The sequence below is a fragment of the Vidua macroura genome, chromosome 14 (assembly GCF_024509145.1).
Source record: "Vidua macroura isolate BioBank_ID:100142 chromosome 14, ASM2450914v1, whole genome shotgun sequence".
Classification (NCBI taxonomy): Eukaryota; Metazoa; Chordata; class Aves; order Passeriformes; family Viduidae; genus Vidua; species Vidua macroura.
This window is the reverse complement of record NC_071584.1, coordinates 9,413,407-9,430,237: the sequence shown is the minus strand read 5'-3', so window position 1 is coordinate 9,430,237 and position 16,831 is coordinate 9,413,407. Positions and strand designations below refer to the sequence as shown.

Here is a 16,831-nt window from a genome sequence, read left to right as displayed (position 1 = left end):
GAAGGAACATGCTTTTTCAACATGTCTTTTCAAAAGCACTCAAAAGAGAAGGCACTCTGGCTGATTTGAGTTGTGTACACCTGAAGAAAGTCTTTATTTGAAATGAGTGTCTGCAAAATATACTGAAGTCAATGTAAGATGCAGGTGACTGATGGTTTCTAAAGTCAGGTATTTGTTTTGATGCCTTCAAATGGATTTCATTGTAGCATGTGAGCTGTGATTATCACCGACTATAAGAGGGTGTATTGAACAATCTTTCCTCTCTAAACACACTGATGGATATTTGAATTACAGAGTCAAAAAAAGTTTTAATGAAGAATGCAAAAACACACCTGCTACCTCGGTGAGGGAACCCAGGCTGGAAAGGGCTTACTTGTGGATAAATCCACAGATTTTAGGGAAATGGCCACTTGTGTGCCATGAACAGGGTATCCTGCATGACCACGTTTTGTGAAATTTTGATTATATTATTTTGATTACATTATTCTTTGAGAATTTGCTAATACCAGACCGCAAACATGGGGATGTCTTTCACCCTGTGTGGGTTCTCTGTACCTGTACCCAGGTACAAACACTTAGAGGAATGTGAGTCAGTGATTAATAAGATGAATAAAGAGCATAGCAGCAAGTGGTTTTCTTTTGCTCTTTTAGCTAACAACCAGATCAGCCTCCATTTGGGCTGGTATTTATTTCAAGAAAGAAAAGTTCCTAGAATTATGTGGTGCTTTAACTAGATAAATTCACTACAAGTATTGCTAGTATTGATTTTTTTTGTCTATTGAAAGTATTTTTGAAGATGTTTTCCAAGTAATGTCTTCAACTTTCAAAGGCTTGTTTTTGCTCTTGGTTCAAGTCTTGCCTCTTTATTCCTGATTGTTAAATTGTATATAAAATCTCCCATCCAGCATTTATTCAGAGACTGGCTTTGGACCAAAAATGACCCCTTTATTTGCACACGACACACCTCACTTATGCAAGAATAGTGTATCGTTTTCCTAATGAACAGCTGCATTTTAATTGCATGTCCTGGGAATAACCATCAACTGGTGAAATACAGTCTGCTCAGCCTTCAGTGCATGTATGCAATCACCACTCTGGTCACAAAACCCCAAATTTTCTTGCATCCCTTTTGTCTGGAATGGTTGCAGCAACATTCCTCAAAAGAACATCTGTGGAGGGAACTAGGTCACTAAACTACCTAACCCAACAGAAAGAGCTAATGGCTTTTTGATGATTTTCAGGTTTTTTTTTTCCTAAAGCCTCAGCTCCTAGAATAATTTGATTCTGGAAGCATCTTGGTTTTAAAAAAAAAGTTCTCAAGCCCCATGTGAGAAAAACAGAAACACAAACCTCAGACTTCAAATCTGTTTTAAAAAGTCCAAGGTCAATAAAAAGTGTATTTAGATTTGACTTGTTTTTTAAATTCTTGAGACTGAAAGTCCTTAATATCTCTCACACTTTATTGCTGCTTAATTATGTCCTTTCTAAAATTCTAAAATTGTAAGAGACACTGAAACTAGCAGAACATAACCAGTTCCTACTAAAACCTGTTGGGTCTACAAAAAATCTGTTCATATATTTCCATGAGTTGCTTTACTGAAGCAGGGCTGACTCACAGAGCTGAGACACCTTCTTGCAGCTGCTGAATGCAAAGGCAAATATCCCCGTAACACTGCTGTGTTTTATGGGACTCTTCCCGTGCACTTTACTGCCAAGAGCAAAGTAAAAACTCCTTCCTTTAGCCTTTAATTGAACTAAGTTCTCTTTGATTCAAGGGTTAGCTTTGCCTGAGCAATGAGTGCAGAACTGGGCCAGACAAGTAGTCCCGGTATAGATCAAAAGATTATTGTAGGTAGATATTAACAGCTAACATTATTGATACTAAAGAAGAGACAGACTGTGCTTACCATCTGCAGATGTTGAAGTGGGTGGGTAAGATCTGGGTTTTAGGGAATTGGAAGCATTCTGGTTTGGTGTTTTTTTCCCATTTGGTTAATTATGAAATTGTTATTAAAACAGATAACAGTGACTAATTTGGCCAATGAATTTAATGGGATGAAAGACAAGTGCAGAAACAAAGCAAACAAAGACAAGAGAAAAAATGTAGAAGCTTTAGCTTATATTTAATGTTGTGTAATTGCTGTTTGTACTAGAATTAAACATTTTCCCCTGCCTATTAAGGTCATTTTACGGTTTTAAATGTTCAAATTTCAATCAGCATTTGAACACATGATAAGTATCATTGGAAGAGATTGTTGTTTCTGAATTGTACAAGGTGTAGAATACACGTGTAACCTGCAACAACCAATAAATCTGTGGTCCAAAGAAGAAAATGTATGTATGGGTGTTGGTTACCTATCCTATATATAACTAATTTTTAAATTTTTTTCTGTTCATAGGCTGTTGTATTTAAAAGTTTTTAATACACAAGCAAATCATTATGTTGTCTTTTGTTTGGGGAGTTGTACAGAAATTGTTAGTGTTTCTTTCTGCCTACTGCTGCGAGAAAAACCTTCAGGGTAATTCTTTGTGTGCTAACTGTGGCAGAGTAGCTTTCCTGACATTCTGCCTGCTTCAAAGAATGGAAGAATCCCTAAGCCAAGGAGAACACCTGTGAACCTGGGCTGCTGCTAGAGCAAGAGTCAGCTTCTAAAGGGAAGGCTAATTGAATTTTCGTGGTGTTACAGTTCATGTACCATCAAACTTAGATTACAGCAGATTTGTTTGAACATATATAAAGAAGAATCGTAGCTAATTTGTGACAGTTGCTGGCACACAGAGCCAATTTATTGTTGTGATTGTTTATGAGAGATTTTTGTGAACTAAGTCCACTTTGTCTTCTTTCTCTACAATTTCTCTTCCATCATCAATCCCTCATCTTCTCTGGACAGCTTCTTTTCAGCTTCTTTGTCTTTTCTTAGGTATCTGCTGTTTTCCTACTTCCTAGATCTCACTGTGACTGTGCATCCTTGGGTGGTGTCCTGGATTAGGGCAGATTTGGGAGGAAACTACCAAAGTGGTCTCTCTAGAAAGCAGATTCTAGCAGCCCCTCCCCCAACTGGTTCAGGAGAATAGTTCCTTGGAGAAAAACAGAAAAAAACTCTTTATTTGACAAGCAAAGTATTCACAAGCATAAAAAATGAATACTATGAAACAATAAAACCTCTCGCTGTTCTGAAGAGATGGCAAATTCAGAAACCCCTTGTCGTGGGGTCTAGCTCGGCTCGCTCAGTCCCTTATCAGTCCCTCCTGTGCTGGCAAATGCCACGTCCTGGGCCCTGGTGGGCCACAGGTGTGAGCTCCCGGTGCTTTTCTGGGTTTTCAGTCCAGAGCAGAGCTGGTCAGTTCCAAGAACAAGAAAAGCCACAGACCGGGGAACTTCTCTGATTCAGCTAGCTAAAAAAAACTGACTAAAAAGCAAAGGAGAGCTCTGTCCCACTGTCTGTCCATGCTGCAGACAGCACAGTCGAGGAGCAGGAACGTGTGGGAGCCAGTGCAGTTTCTGCAGACAAACTGCGCGCTTCTTCTGCCCCCTTTGCTCTCGGAACCGGTCTGAGCGGTGCAGAACTCAATATCCAGCATAAACAGAACAGACACCTGGGGATACCAGCATCATAAAGTCACTCCAGGACAGGGGGAAGGACCCACTTAGTAAATACAGGTATTGCCTTGATGTACTTTGCAGAGAACCTCTCAGGTGTGGGAGAGAACCAGTGCTGTGGTGGCAGAGCAGCACATTCTGTACTAGTTCTGCAAGGAAGCCCACATCTTCCAGAGATGCTGGGACAACATAGTTCAGTTCAGCTTGAGCTAGGTCTTTTCAGTTCAATGAAAAATGTGGGACACTGGGGTGTATGTGGGACACCAGTTTTCATCTCTTAAATCCTACATTGTATCCACAACTTTTCTCTCCTCCTGTGCCAAGGTGAATTACCCCTGTACCTGCCATTGTCCAAGTAGACAGCTTGGGTTACTCAGGAATCACAGAATCACAGTCAGTGAAGTTGGAAAAGACCTCTGAGATCACAGAGTCTAGCCTTGGACTGATCACTACCTTGTCCTCTAGACCATGGCACTAAGTGCCATTCCAGTCATTTCTTGAGCATCTCCAGGGATGGTGACTCTACCATCTCTATGGGCAGCCCACTCCAATGCTTTGCAACTCTTTGTATGAAGAAATTCCTCCTGATGTCCATCCTGAACTTTCCTGGAACAGCTTGAGTCCATGTCCTCTTGTCCTGTCACTAAAGTGGCACCAACAGACTTTGCAGAGGAACAAGCCAGGATAGGAGGGCAAACACAAGATGCACTGTGCTGTAATACTTTGCCTCCAAGGAAAAAGCTCCTCTGTTCATGTCCTGAGGCAGCTGAGAGACCTTGGCTAAGAGCAAGGCCCAAACCAGCCCCAAACCAGCAGCAGTGGGCTAGAACCCTTCCTTTCTTGATCTGCGCAGCATAAAGATGTCACAAAAATGAAGTGACTTGCTTGAGACTCTGCAGAACATCAGTGACAGCATTGAGCACTGACTCTGCTGAGTCAAATGAGTGTTTATGCTGCAAAGCACAGTGCTGCTTCATAGGCCTTCCATCAGCTCATTACATGTTAGTAGCAATGACTGGTTTTATCTAGTCAGAGCCAATGAACCTTAGACTACTTTGAAGGAGGGATATATTACATGGGAGTTACAGGATGATAGAGTTGTCCAAGAACATTTTAAGTTGAATATATTTGATATTATGCAGAAATAAAAAGACTGCAGGTGGCTGCTCTCTTCGCTTCACCTCTTGACTTTTGGACTGTGCTGCTATAGATGATTTTCAAACACTCCTATGCTGGGACATCAGACAATGGAAAGCTGCCCAGATACAACTTGTGTCCTACTGGGAGGAGAAGAAATGTCCATCTTCATGTTCAGCTTCTCTGTGCATGACTATTTCATTCTGGCCAACAGAAATGGAAAAGAAATAAACAAAAGAACTACACTTTCAGTAAAAGCTCCTACTTGTTAGAACAAAGGGCTTTGAGCAATGTTAGTAATAAACAATAAGCGACTGAATGACTGTCAGAAAAAAACATTTGCAATTGTGGAAATACATTACTGTGAATTAGGCGGGTTTTTAGCTGATCTACCTAAAAATGCATGGTTTATGCATTGAGTTTTCTTTTTGTTTAGTACTGCTAGAGGAGAGGGACTGAGAAAAACTGGTTTGCATTGCTTTTTTAAAAATTATTCTCATCAATTTTGTGTGCTTTTATCATCCTTAATTGTAGGGATAATTTTAAGTTTTTATGAAAACTTCTCATATTAGACTAATCCAATCTAGACATTGATTTCAGTGGGCATTGGAACTTTCTTAAATAGTTTCCAGAAAGGTTTCTTTCATCACTTGGACAGCAGACAAATGAAATGGATGAAAAATATGTATTTAGAGCATGCCATGTAAGAAAGGGATCTCAGTGCAGCAGCCTGTCACCAAGATATTTACTTTTGAAGTAGTTATTTTTTTAGAAAATACTTAACTTGCTGTAAAATGTATTACTAGAGAAAAGCTTCAAAGCTAAACATTCATCCCTCCCAGTTTTGCTTATTTGATAAAGACAGGATTCTTAACATAATGATATGGTGGAACTGATTATGTAAAATAGCTTTTTGGCAATTAATATTTGAGTGAATGCCTTCTCTAAAATGAAATCATAATGGATCTTTGTTGCACTATCAGATTTCCTAAAAAGACTGTTTAACTAAGCTTCTGTATGAACAAAACAATAAAAAACAAGTGTGAAATGCTTATCATTTTAGGACTTTTCTGCTGTGGAAAATCAGTCTCTTTGCTCGTATTGGGGCAGATTTCTCTGTAATTCCCAATGTTTTATTTTTAAATATTTTAATGTAACCAGTGCATTTTCACTGTGATCATAAGGTTTCATTATTATTTTTAAGGAGTTAAGAGAGAGAGTGGTATTTTCACATGGATTTGCAACAAACTTTGATGAGTTCCAGAAAAGTGACTGTTATACAAATATATGAGGAATGAAAAGAACTTGTTATCTTTAACAAGGGCTTGATTGGATATAATAAAAGTTCCTTGTTAATTTACTGAAGTTAGCAGTTATGCTGGTAATGAATTTATAATCAACAACATTTGATCTTCTGCGGAAGCTTTTGCCCCTTTCTCCCCCTCAAAAGGTTTCTGGAGAGAGTCCAGATAATTTCCTTTAATAAGGATTAAAACTTTAAAGGAGTGTTGCTTTATAGTGACCCTTTTTGGCAGTTTATCAGAACACTTATGCAGCTGGTAAATGTAACTACAAAATTCTGAGCAGGGATGACTACTTTTCCTTAAAGAAATCTTTCCTCTCCCCTCCCTGCCATGGGCAGCACATTGTTTACAGCAACACTGACAAAATAAAGAATCGCAAAATTGAGTTACGTGAACAGGAAGGCTTTGATTCTGTGGGAATAGCTCCAAAAAATGTCTTGTGTAATGCATGTTAAATGAAGTCATTATCCTAGAACTTTGAAATAAGTCTATCCAAATAGACATGACCTGTTTTTTAAAAATAATTATATTCCATTTAAAGTTCTGAGAAATTGTCTGTGTTTTTAACATGAATTAGGACTGACATTCACATGAGTCTCACACAAAGCCTATTGAAGTGTTGTGCTGCATTTGTAGAGAAGTTTTGCTATTGACTCATTTTGATTTTACAGTCCTTGTTACAAACTGGTATTATTAGAATCAGTGTTTTACTGGGGAAGTGGCTGTATGTCTGTTGTTGTTTTGTTATTTTTTTTAAGTCTCTCAATCACCTCTGTATTTCTTTAAGTTCCAGCCCCTGCCAGGTACTATCCTGGTCAATGGGAGTGAACACCAATAGAGCCACAGATGGGCAGGGTAGACAGACAGCCCATATAATCCATCCTCTGCTGCTTTTATAAGTCTATAAAAATGCAATAAAGAAAAGAGTCTCATTAGGTAGAGGCAGGGGGCTGATCGATTTGCAGGCCACACTCAGTTTATAGCTGCCTTCTGTGTGAAAGTCCACCTTAGAGTGTGAGTTTACTCTGTTTGACATGGCTTGTTTAGTTAGACTTAATTTACTTCTGGTAATGTTGAGCATTATTGATGTTTTTGTGGTGATTTTCACTCCAATTTGGCACCTAAGAATGGACCCACTGTCATTTCACTCAGTAGAAATAAAACCCCTTAAGCCAGAGGTCAGGAGAAAAGCTGAGTGAAAAGCTCCTAACCAAGTGTGAGTTGTCTGGAAGGCAGGAGCTGTTTAGTTGAAAGGGAAACTTAATGTCAAAGTTCTCATTTCAACTCCTGTGTGTTTTTCTCCATTGCAACAAACACCACCTCCAAATACTGAAAGAGGCTAAAAGAAAAAGATTTTGTACATAATCTCAAGGCAAACCATTTTTTATTTTGTTATAGGAGTCTTTCCAGAGGAGAGTTTTTAACCTTAAAAAAAAGAGCATATGATTTTTAAATTAGAGTTCATTTTAAATCTCTCTGTGGGGCTGGGAGAGCTGGCTGAAGCAGTGCTGAATTTTTTTTTTCAAACCAGACCTGTTTTTCTCAGCATTGCCAAAGGCTGCTGCAGGTGGATTCAGGGAGAGAGGCAAATGTGATGCCCATTACCAGTGTATTTTTTGGGAATCCCACCTAAATAAATGATGACAAATTCCTAAATGTGAACTGTTGATCCAGTCTTATGGAACTGTTGAGATTTTTTATTTGTTGATATTTTTATTCATTTATTTAATATTTCAGTAAATCAAATTAACCTTTTTTCAACTATGTCCTGTGTCTTTAAGTTCTGGTGATTGTTGTTCTGCATGAAATGTTTTCCTTTTATAATTTTATAAGTTGCTATCTCTAAGTTTTGTTATTGAGTCATAGAATGGGTTGGATTAGAAGGGACCTTAATGTGTCTGTCATTTGGATAGCTGGAAGTTGTCACCATTTACGTTCAGATTTTAATGCTTTTCTTTCTAATGACTGTCTAATAGCTTGTCTTTAACCTTAAGAGAGTCAGATAAGAAAATGAGCAAACTTAAAAATAGGTAACTGTTCTTCCCTTAATGATTTGCTAAATTTTATCATCATACCAAAACAGATCTGAGTCTTGAGTTCAGTCAGACAATTCCAGTTACCATTATAAAACCTTCCACAATGTTTGAAGTTATTAAAGTCCATTGGGAATGTCTATCTGGCTTTTTAGTTCAATCTCTATAATTATTATTGCTGTTGTTGTTATTACTGTTACTATTGCTGTTGTTTTTGTCTTCCTTCCCCCCCACTTCCTTTTCATTCAAACAAACACACAGGTGACTCCCATGTGATGCAGTGAACCATACAACTCATCCCTGCTCTTTGATACTATGTATTACCCCCACAGAGCTCATTCTTCAAAGCCATTGCCTGGGTTTGAGGAGCCGGTTTCTGTTAATTTTAATGGGGATTAGACATCCTTTCCCTAAGGCAGCTTTGAAAAATATCCACCAGATTCTTTATGGCTCTTCTTGGAGGCAACGAAATGTTTACCTAGTTATACAGCCACATTTCTATTTCATTTCTACTGGGTCCTCTAAATGGCACAGTTTCAAAGGGATTAGTGGATTATCATTTTTGCATGCAAGGAAAAATGATACCTTATTTTTTGAATTGTAACAATCAGTTTATACTCTGTTCTCTTCTGGAGAACACTGACATCATTCTTCAGAAAACTGATTTCTTTCCATCCTTCTCTGAATGATGTATTTAGAACATGTGTCACCTTAAATATGCAGGCTTTCAAAACAAAATTGCTAAGTGAGTGGGAGGGAAGAGGAGAATTACCTTATCCAACAGAACCAAAAAGCAGCAAACCCAAATGTATTTTCCATTCATTGACACACATTCCCCAGCAGCAGCCTGGATTCCCTTTCTCAAGCACTGCTACCCTATCTGAAAAGATTCTGGGAAATAATAAAAGCAAACCTCAACTCTTATGTTAGGCAGATACTTAGAAGAGTCCGCTCTGCAAACATTTCCTTTGAAAAAAGTAAGAAGTTCATCATGGATATAAATAGAAGTGTTCTTCGTTATAGCAACATGGATGGCTGCTAAATTGCATTTAAATTGTCCTTGTTTAATTTATGTTATGTGCTGTCTGCCTTGTATATATCCCTTAGTTATGTTTTTGTCAGTTGTGTTTCTTTAAATGCATTATAAATTTGTATTTCCCTCATAAACCGGTCTCAAACAGGGCATCTGTACTGGAAACTGGTTTTAGTGACTTGACACTTTGGTTCTTTTATGTTGTGAAACAAGTTTTAATTTTCTTAACATAGGCCAGGCATGGTACATAAACCTCTACCCCCCTCAGGGAGGCTTTTATGTTTGACTCCTTTAGTGGCAAAGCTTTTGAATTTCTCCCCTTGATTGACTTGATTATGATCTTCCAAGTATATATCCTTCATGCTGGTGAATTCCTGGTAGGGATCCTCAAAGGAGTTTACAAGCTGCAATACTAGATGAAACAGAAGAATTAAATTATCCTTGCAAAAGCTGCTACTAGTGAAATTAGGAAGTTGAATATTAGTGCTGCAGATTTATTTATTCTTTGGGTGTCTAGTTTTAGATACCAGGGAAAGATTAATTTTTAAAGAACAGGTGCTCTGAGATTTCTGCCAGGTGACTGAATCTGCACAACCAGAACCCAATTTGAAAGTGTAGGACAAAACCCCTGCAAACATTGTTCTGGCTTACTCTGCTCTGGAGCTTTGTTAATGCTGGGATGGAGTGGATCTAACCATGCTTGGTAGAGGTCTTCTCCTCACTTAGGAGGAAATTGTTGGTAGAATCTCACAGCTAGATTGAGCAGCTACTCCAACAGTCCATAAGTGAATTGTGTAGCCACCATCTTACAACTCTGAAGAAAACCATTTGGCCAGAAAGGATCCTGCTTATATGCATGGCAGGCAATGCTTCTGTCTTGTGCTGCTCAACATGCTTCATCAGAAGAGGCTGGATTTTGCTCTGGGAGATATTTTCAAGTTCTTGCAGGTCATTGCTGCCCAGAGTCCATTTGTCTGTAAGCATTACACACAAGAAGGCAGCTCAGGTGTGGGTGTGTTTCGCCCCCCCTTACTTCTTGCCTGCAGTTTATATGGTGCCATTTGGTCTGGGATATCCCTTGGATCAGTTGGGGTCAGCCCTGTCTCCTCCCAGCTCCTTGTGCACCCCCAGCCTCTTGCTGATGTGGAACAGAAAAGGCCTTGACTGTGTGTCAGCACTGCTCAGCAATAAGGAAAACATCCCTGAATTATCAACATTGTTTCCAGCAGAAATCCAAACCACAGCTTCATACCAGCTACTATGGAGAAAATTTAACTCTACCCCAGCCAAAACCAGCACAGTAAGAAAAGAGAACTAAGTGGAGAAAGGCAGGATGAATATAATACTTCTCAAAAACTTTTTTTTTCTTTTTTTCTTGTCGGAAAACTGCAGTTGGGGCTTTTTCAAAAATTGACATAGGATGGACAAGGCATTAAGAGAGAACTGGAAGGGCAGGCAGGAGAGATAGAGGTATAACTTTCCTTAAAATAGGCATAAATTAAGGAATGGAGATCTACATGTATAAATTCTTTTATAAACATGTAAAATAGAAATAACACAGAAATGCACATACAGGAAAGCATGACTCCCTCAGTGCAGAGTTCTCCCTTCCTCCTACACTTTAAGAGCTTTAAGGCTCTCAGCTGTCATTTGTCATTGGAGCTGGCTGAAAATCTTCCAAATTTTATGAAAACTATCATAACCTTTTTTCCTGACTTGACAAATAAAAGGATGTTTTTTCAGGGTGGGGAGTAGTGTTATTATCTGTAGTGAAAGCAAGTTTATTTTTTTAAAACTGTTTTAATGGTAGTTGTTTCTATTTTGGTAGATCTGTGTATGGAAACTGATGCCAGAATGCTAACACTGCATACTGCCAGAAATCAGTTCAGATTTTCTTCTTTCTCGCTGTCACATTATAAAAATGATTAGGGGTTTAAATACTGATTTTCCTATTCACATAAGTTTCTAATCTATTTTTAACACTCTGGATTCCTGTGTGTGGTCTCCTGCCACAGTGGTTTTGAAGACTGCTGGCAGAAGAGATTTTCTTTTTTACCAGTTTTGAATTTGCTGCTATTCTCTAGATCAAAGAAGGAGAAAGGCACAGTTTTGTTAAGATCTCAGGGTGTAGGTGTTCCTGGTGGTAACTGTTTCACTTGAACATAGTGAGATGCTTACATCACATCCATACCTGTTGTCCTGGGGATTCTCTTACTGACTTTTGCTGTGTACTGAGGCAAATGCACACTGAAGAGAGCTGGGATCATTCTTCCTCCCAAATCAAAGGTGATTAATTCTATAATTGATTCCAAATGAAAATCTAATGACATATCTAATACACAGTTGTATGTATCTAATATCTAAGAACATATCTAATACAGAGCTGTATTTTCAGATGCCAGGATTAATAAATGATTTTGAATTACATAAAAATAACTTCAGAGGGAAAACTCTTCCATTAGCCAAATTTTTTTGAAATTTGCAAGACAGAGAAATGGATGGCATGAGAAAATATTTTTCTGTGCACTTTCTGGTGATGTTCTGATGTTTATAGAGCTCCATAGATAATTTTGGATCCCCCAAATGAAATCCAATGACCCAGATAGATTCTGGGATTTGCATTTTTGGAGTGAGACCACAATGAGGTTTGAGATGTCTTGTTTGTTTTTTTCAGCATGTGCTGGGTATCATCTGCTTGAGAACAGAAACGTGAGCTGTGAAAGCTGGGGCATGGCCCAGTATATCTCTTATGGTAGGACTGGCAGATATCTGCCCTTCTCCCCAAGGCACCATGCCATTGCTATGCCATATATATTGGCATTTGTGAACACTTTAGGGAATAGTTTTTTCTGTTGTGACCAGTTGTGCGGCTGTGAATATTTCACAGTCCACTCTCATGGCTGTGGTGGGGGAAGCATGTTTGGAAATCAGGTTCGTGCTACAGAGGAACTGTGCCAGACATGGGAGCTAAGACCACAGGTTGCACAAAAGCAAGCAATGAAGTGCTGCACAGGAAACTGCTCAAGAATTTGCAAAGTAAATCAACCATACCTGTGCAGCAAGACACAAGAGAAGACTGGTATGGTAGTTCTTTTACCTTTTCTTTTCCATTACAGAGCTTTCCCTCATGTGTGCCATCTGCACAACTGTTAAAGTTTTGCTTCCTTCCTTCTCACCATCTCCTATCAGGAGTGAATGTTCATGTCTCAAAAGGGCAGATTTGGGGAAAGCAGACTAACTGCTTACAAACAGCCAGCTCTCTAAAACCACAGGTGTATTGTAGGAGTTTCAGTCATTGCTTTGCCTCATTTTATTTCTCCTTTTATTTTTCAGGCTTTTTAACAGCAGCCCTTGCCAATCAGATGAGACAAAAAAACCCACACTGCTCTCCTATAGCCTTTGGCATTTCTGAGTTGGTGGCCAAAACTAATTGAATTTGTGGAAGGAGAAAATAATGAGGAAAAATGCAGATTAGGTAAGGGAAAACCTTCAGGGACTGGGCTAGAATATAGATGAAGCAAGCAGGATCCTGGGAATGACAGCTCTGGAATGGCTTTGACTTTTTTAATGAGTGGGAATTGAAAAATACATATTTATTATCACCTCGTTTAATGACGTAACTTGTTAACAATATAACTGTCACCTCGAGCCACTTTCCTGAACAGCAGGACAGGCCTATGGGACTGGTACCTCCACACTGTACAATGTGACACCACACTTTCTCCCTTCAGCTATGCTCATTCTTTTTGGCAGAAGTTTATTCAAAAAGACCATCCATCACCACTGCCTTTTCACTGAAATGGTCAACTGCATAATTAAGATGTTTGAAAAGGAATGTTCATTGCAGTCTGAGGGGCAGAGGAACTGAAAAGCAAGGAGAAATTATAAACACAGGGAAAATGATAAGGCCTGTTAGCAGGAGTGATAGGGCAGGGAATGAGAGTGAATGGTGTGGGGTTGAGGCTGCTGGGCAGCACAACAGGCTGAATGCAAAACAAGAACACAGATTCAGGAGTAATCTGTACTGAATAGGAGAAATATCAAATTGATCCACAGTGAACGTGAGATTGAATTAGCTGTAGTGGTGACATGGTGCCTTGCCCTGGATGTGCCTGGTTTAGGGCAAATTTGGGAGGGAACTTTCAAAGGGGCCTCTCTAGAAAACAGATTCAAGCAGCCTCTCCCCCAACTGGTTCAGGAAAATAGTTCCTTGGAGAAAAACAGAAAAAAACTCTTTATTTGACAAGCAAAGTATTCACAAGCATAAAAAATGAATACTATGAAACAATAAAACCTCTCGCTGTTCTGAAGAGATGGCAAATTCAGAAACCCCTTGTCGTGGGGTCTAGCTCGGCTCGCTCAGTCCCTTATCAGTCCCTCCTGCGCTGGCAAATGCCACGTCCTGGGCCCTGGTGGGCCACAGGTGTGAGCTCCCGGTGCTTTTCTGGGTTTTCAGTCCAGAGCAGAGCTGGTCAGTTCCAAGAACAAGAAAAGCCACAGACCGGGGAACTTCTCTGCCTCAGCTAGCTAAAAAAAACTGACTAAAAAGCAAAGGAGAGCTCTGTCCCACTGTCTGTCCATGCTGCAGACAGCACAGTCGAGGAGCAGGAACGTGTGGGAGCCAGTGCAGTTTCTGCAGACAAACTGCGCGCTTCTTCTGCCCCCTTTGCTCTCGGAACCGGTCTGAGCGGTGCAGAACTCAATATCCAGCATAAACAGAACAGACACCTGGGGATACCAGCATCATAAAGTCACTCCAGGACACATGGGGATTCTATAGTGCTACAGCCTCTGCTAAGTCACATGGATGAAACATATACTCCACAGAGCTGCCTTCAAGTACAGTAGTCCCCCTATTCCCCCCTGGTACATCTGCCTCTCTTATAATAATTAATAGGTTTTTAGAATTTCTTTAATTCTTTCTTGTTGGATTTATCACAAACATATTGGTATCTTTTGATAAGAAGGTTCCTGTTTCATTGAGTAAATGAATGTTTGAATAAAAACTCAACATAGTAATTACATAACTGTCCACCATGGTACTGGATTACTTTTGTAGTTCTCTTCCCCCCATCCCTGATCTCAGTGGGGCAGGTGAGCTGAATCTTTCAGATGTGGCATGGACAGGTGCTCCTGTAGTGTGCCACCGCTGTGAGAGCAGGTTCTGTGTGATGGGCAATGGGATCTGATGGTGGAGACTTCCAGAGGAAAGCAGGATAAGAAAGTCCTTGGACTTCAGCTCTCGCAGGGTACCACAGAGATCCTCTCCCGATGTAATACATTCACTGTTGGTTTTCTTCCTGTGCTTACGGATTGTACATGGAAAGCTTTTATAGTGGCAGTATGTTTAGCTTTTAAACAAAGACATGTGTCATTACTATTATTGTGTCTTATTCTGTACAACTTTCTAGGATTCTTGGACTCTCTTTTTCCATATATGTGGGTAGGCTCAGAGTGTTTACTTGGCTACCATTTATCTGATTCCTGGGACCAATTAAAATAGGGTGTATTTCAAAACAGTCACCTTCTGCTGGGCAAAGGAGAAATTAATGGTAAATCCTTCAAAAAGAGAAAGCTTTAACCCTTTGGTCCGTTAAAACCCAGTTCCCGTTCGTGCTAACTTCCCTTTCATTGAAAGATAATGAACCTTCACTTCTGTTCTGCGTCCTCACCTTCAGCGTGGGTTCTCTGCATAGCTCCCGTCAGGATCAATTATCTGGGGGGTCAATTATCTAGCAGGAGAGGCCCCCGAGAGCAGAGACTATTGCTTAATTGTTGCTGTGGGATCCTTGGGCAGTGTGCACTTCTGGGGCTCATTTACAATTCTAACACATCCAGCACACCCTGCATCGGGAGCCCTGTGAACTGGACAAAAGTTAGAAAGTGGCAGCGCTGTTCCTGGCCAAAAGCTCATTAAGATAGGCATCTCCTGCTAGTGAACATCACACAGATGACACAGACAGCTCACTCCAAATGAGAAACATTCTTTTGTTCTGTCTCACTAGGGCTTTCAGATAAAAAGAATTTGAGGCCAGCTGTGATATGAAGGGAACAGGTTTAAAATAGCTCTCAGGGGCAGTAAATGCTTAATGATCAGATCTTTCATTGCTCTTGGAACATTTGAGGAAACTCAGCCAGCTAAAATTCTTGTTGATTACTTTAACAGAGGCCCTTTGTTCATATTATCATGCAGAATAATTAAACCAATGCAAGCAAATCCTTAGCTATGTACATAATTAAAATGTTAGGCTGTGATTAAACAGACAGTATTGGCACAGACACTTCACTTCATAAAAGAGTTCCATCACTACCTTAAGCTTGGTTTTACCCTATTTTAATAATTATTTTGGAAAAATAAGTTGTATTAGGATAGTGGAAGATGACATGTTTCCAGTGAGGAGTTAATGAGATTTTATAATGGAGAAAAAAGATCTAAGCATATCCAAAGTATTTAGCTTATATGGCAGAATTAAAGGTGAAAAAAAGAGCACAAAATCTGTTTTAACTTACTTAAAAGTTCATTTTGAAGGGGTTATGTCAAATTTTCTCATTTCCTCCCCAGTTTTGCTATCTCTTATGCAGCAAATCTTCAAATTGAAAAGTTTATGAGGCACCTGAAAGTTTGTCAGAAAGAAAAACCCTTTGATCTATAAAATATTTTATTTGAATGTACTTTCAACTTATTGGACTACCTGTTTTAAGTCAAAAGCTTATTGTCAAACATTACATCATTCTGAGCTCTCCTAAGACATAATTGCCAGTTTTCTTTTGGGATTCTCTCTCAGATGACAATTACTGACAATAACAGTTATGCTGTTGGCAGGGGCAGACTGACTTTTCACAAGCTTTTTTAGAATTGGGCCAGGACCCTTTGTGAGTTCCCGGGCAGCAGAGATGGAATTTTACAGAGTTTCTCCAAGGAAGGTCATCAAAAGTTCTTAGGAAGCAGATTTTGGCTCTTCTGCTTTTTTGGGTCACAAAATCTTGTTTTACCAGAACTTTTTCACAGTGGAATAGGTGTCCCTAGCTCTGGGACTGGAGGGAAGCTGATAGAGAGGTGACACCTGATGGAAATCAGGTTATTTTGATGCCAGGGAGTAGTTTATAGTTTTTGACCTTTTTTTTTTTTGTTGTTGTTGTTAATATATATTAGGCAACATATTATAGAACAGTAGCAGTGGCTTTAAGGCTGATGGAGGCAGCCCCAGAAAAGATCCTGGGGTTCACCTTGACTCCCTTTCAGGAACTAGACTAGAGCAATCTTTTTTTACAAGCAAGGTCTTTGGATGTGATTTCTGAGATGGAAATAAAAGTTAGTCTGCTGGGTTCAGCCCACTGCCCTGAAGTAAAACTCAAAGTGACAACTGCTCTACTCTCTTTACTAATCCTCTGGGCTAAGCAGTCCCCTGAGAACCTCTGTCTGGAAATCTATTAAGATTTCACAAGTTGTTCAGCAGGAGTAGTAATTAATGATTTGCAATGTCTCTGAAAACTGCAATTTAAAATGAGAACGAGAAGATGAGAAAAGTCTTTCTCCTTTACATTTATAACAGCCAATGTCATATTTTCCCTAATTTTTTTGTGCTCCTTCCTTTGTTGGGTAAGATGTCCCTCTAATGTGCAAATAGACAGATTTGCACAGAATTTGATCTAATAATTTCCTTTGAAATACTACTTGATGTATCTTTTTCTACTTGAATTTCACAAAAACCTTCAGAGACTA

The 16,831-nt window shown here is 39.4% G+C and overlaps 1 long non-coding RNA gene across 3 annotated transcripts in view; it reads left to right on the top strand.

Moving 5' to 3' along the window:
- LOC128814260 (uncharacterized) overlaps window positions 1–16,831 on the top strand; it is a 70,475-nt gene that overhangs the window by 40,608 nt on the left and 13,036 nt on the right. For all 3 annotated transcript variants that reach the window (XR_008439327.1, XR_008439325.1, XR_008439326.1), the window contains exon 4: window positions 12,442–12,583. This is a non-coding gene — a long non-coding RNA (uncharacterized LOC128814260). The remainder of the gene's footprint in view (window positions 1–12,441; window positions 12,584–16,831) is intronic.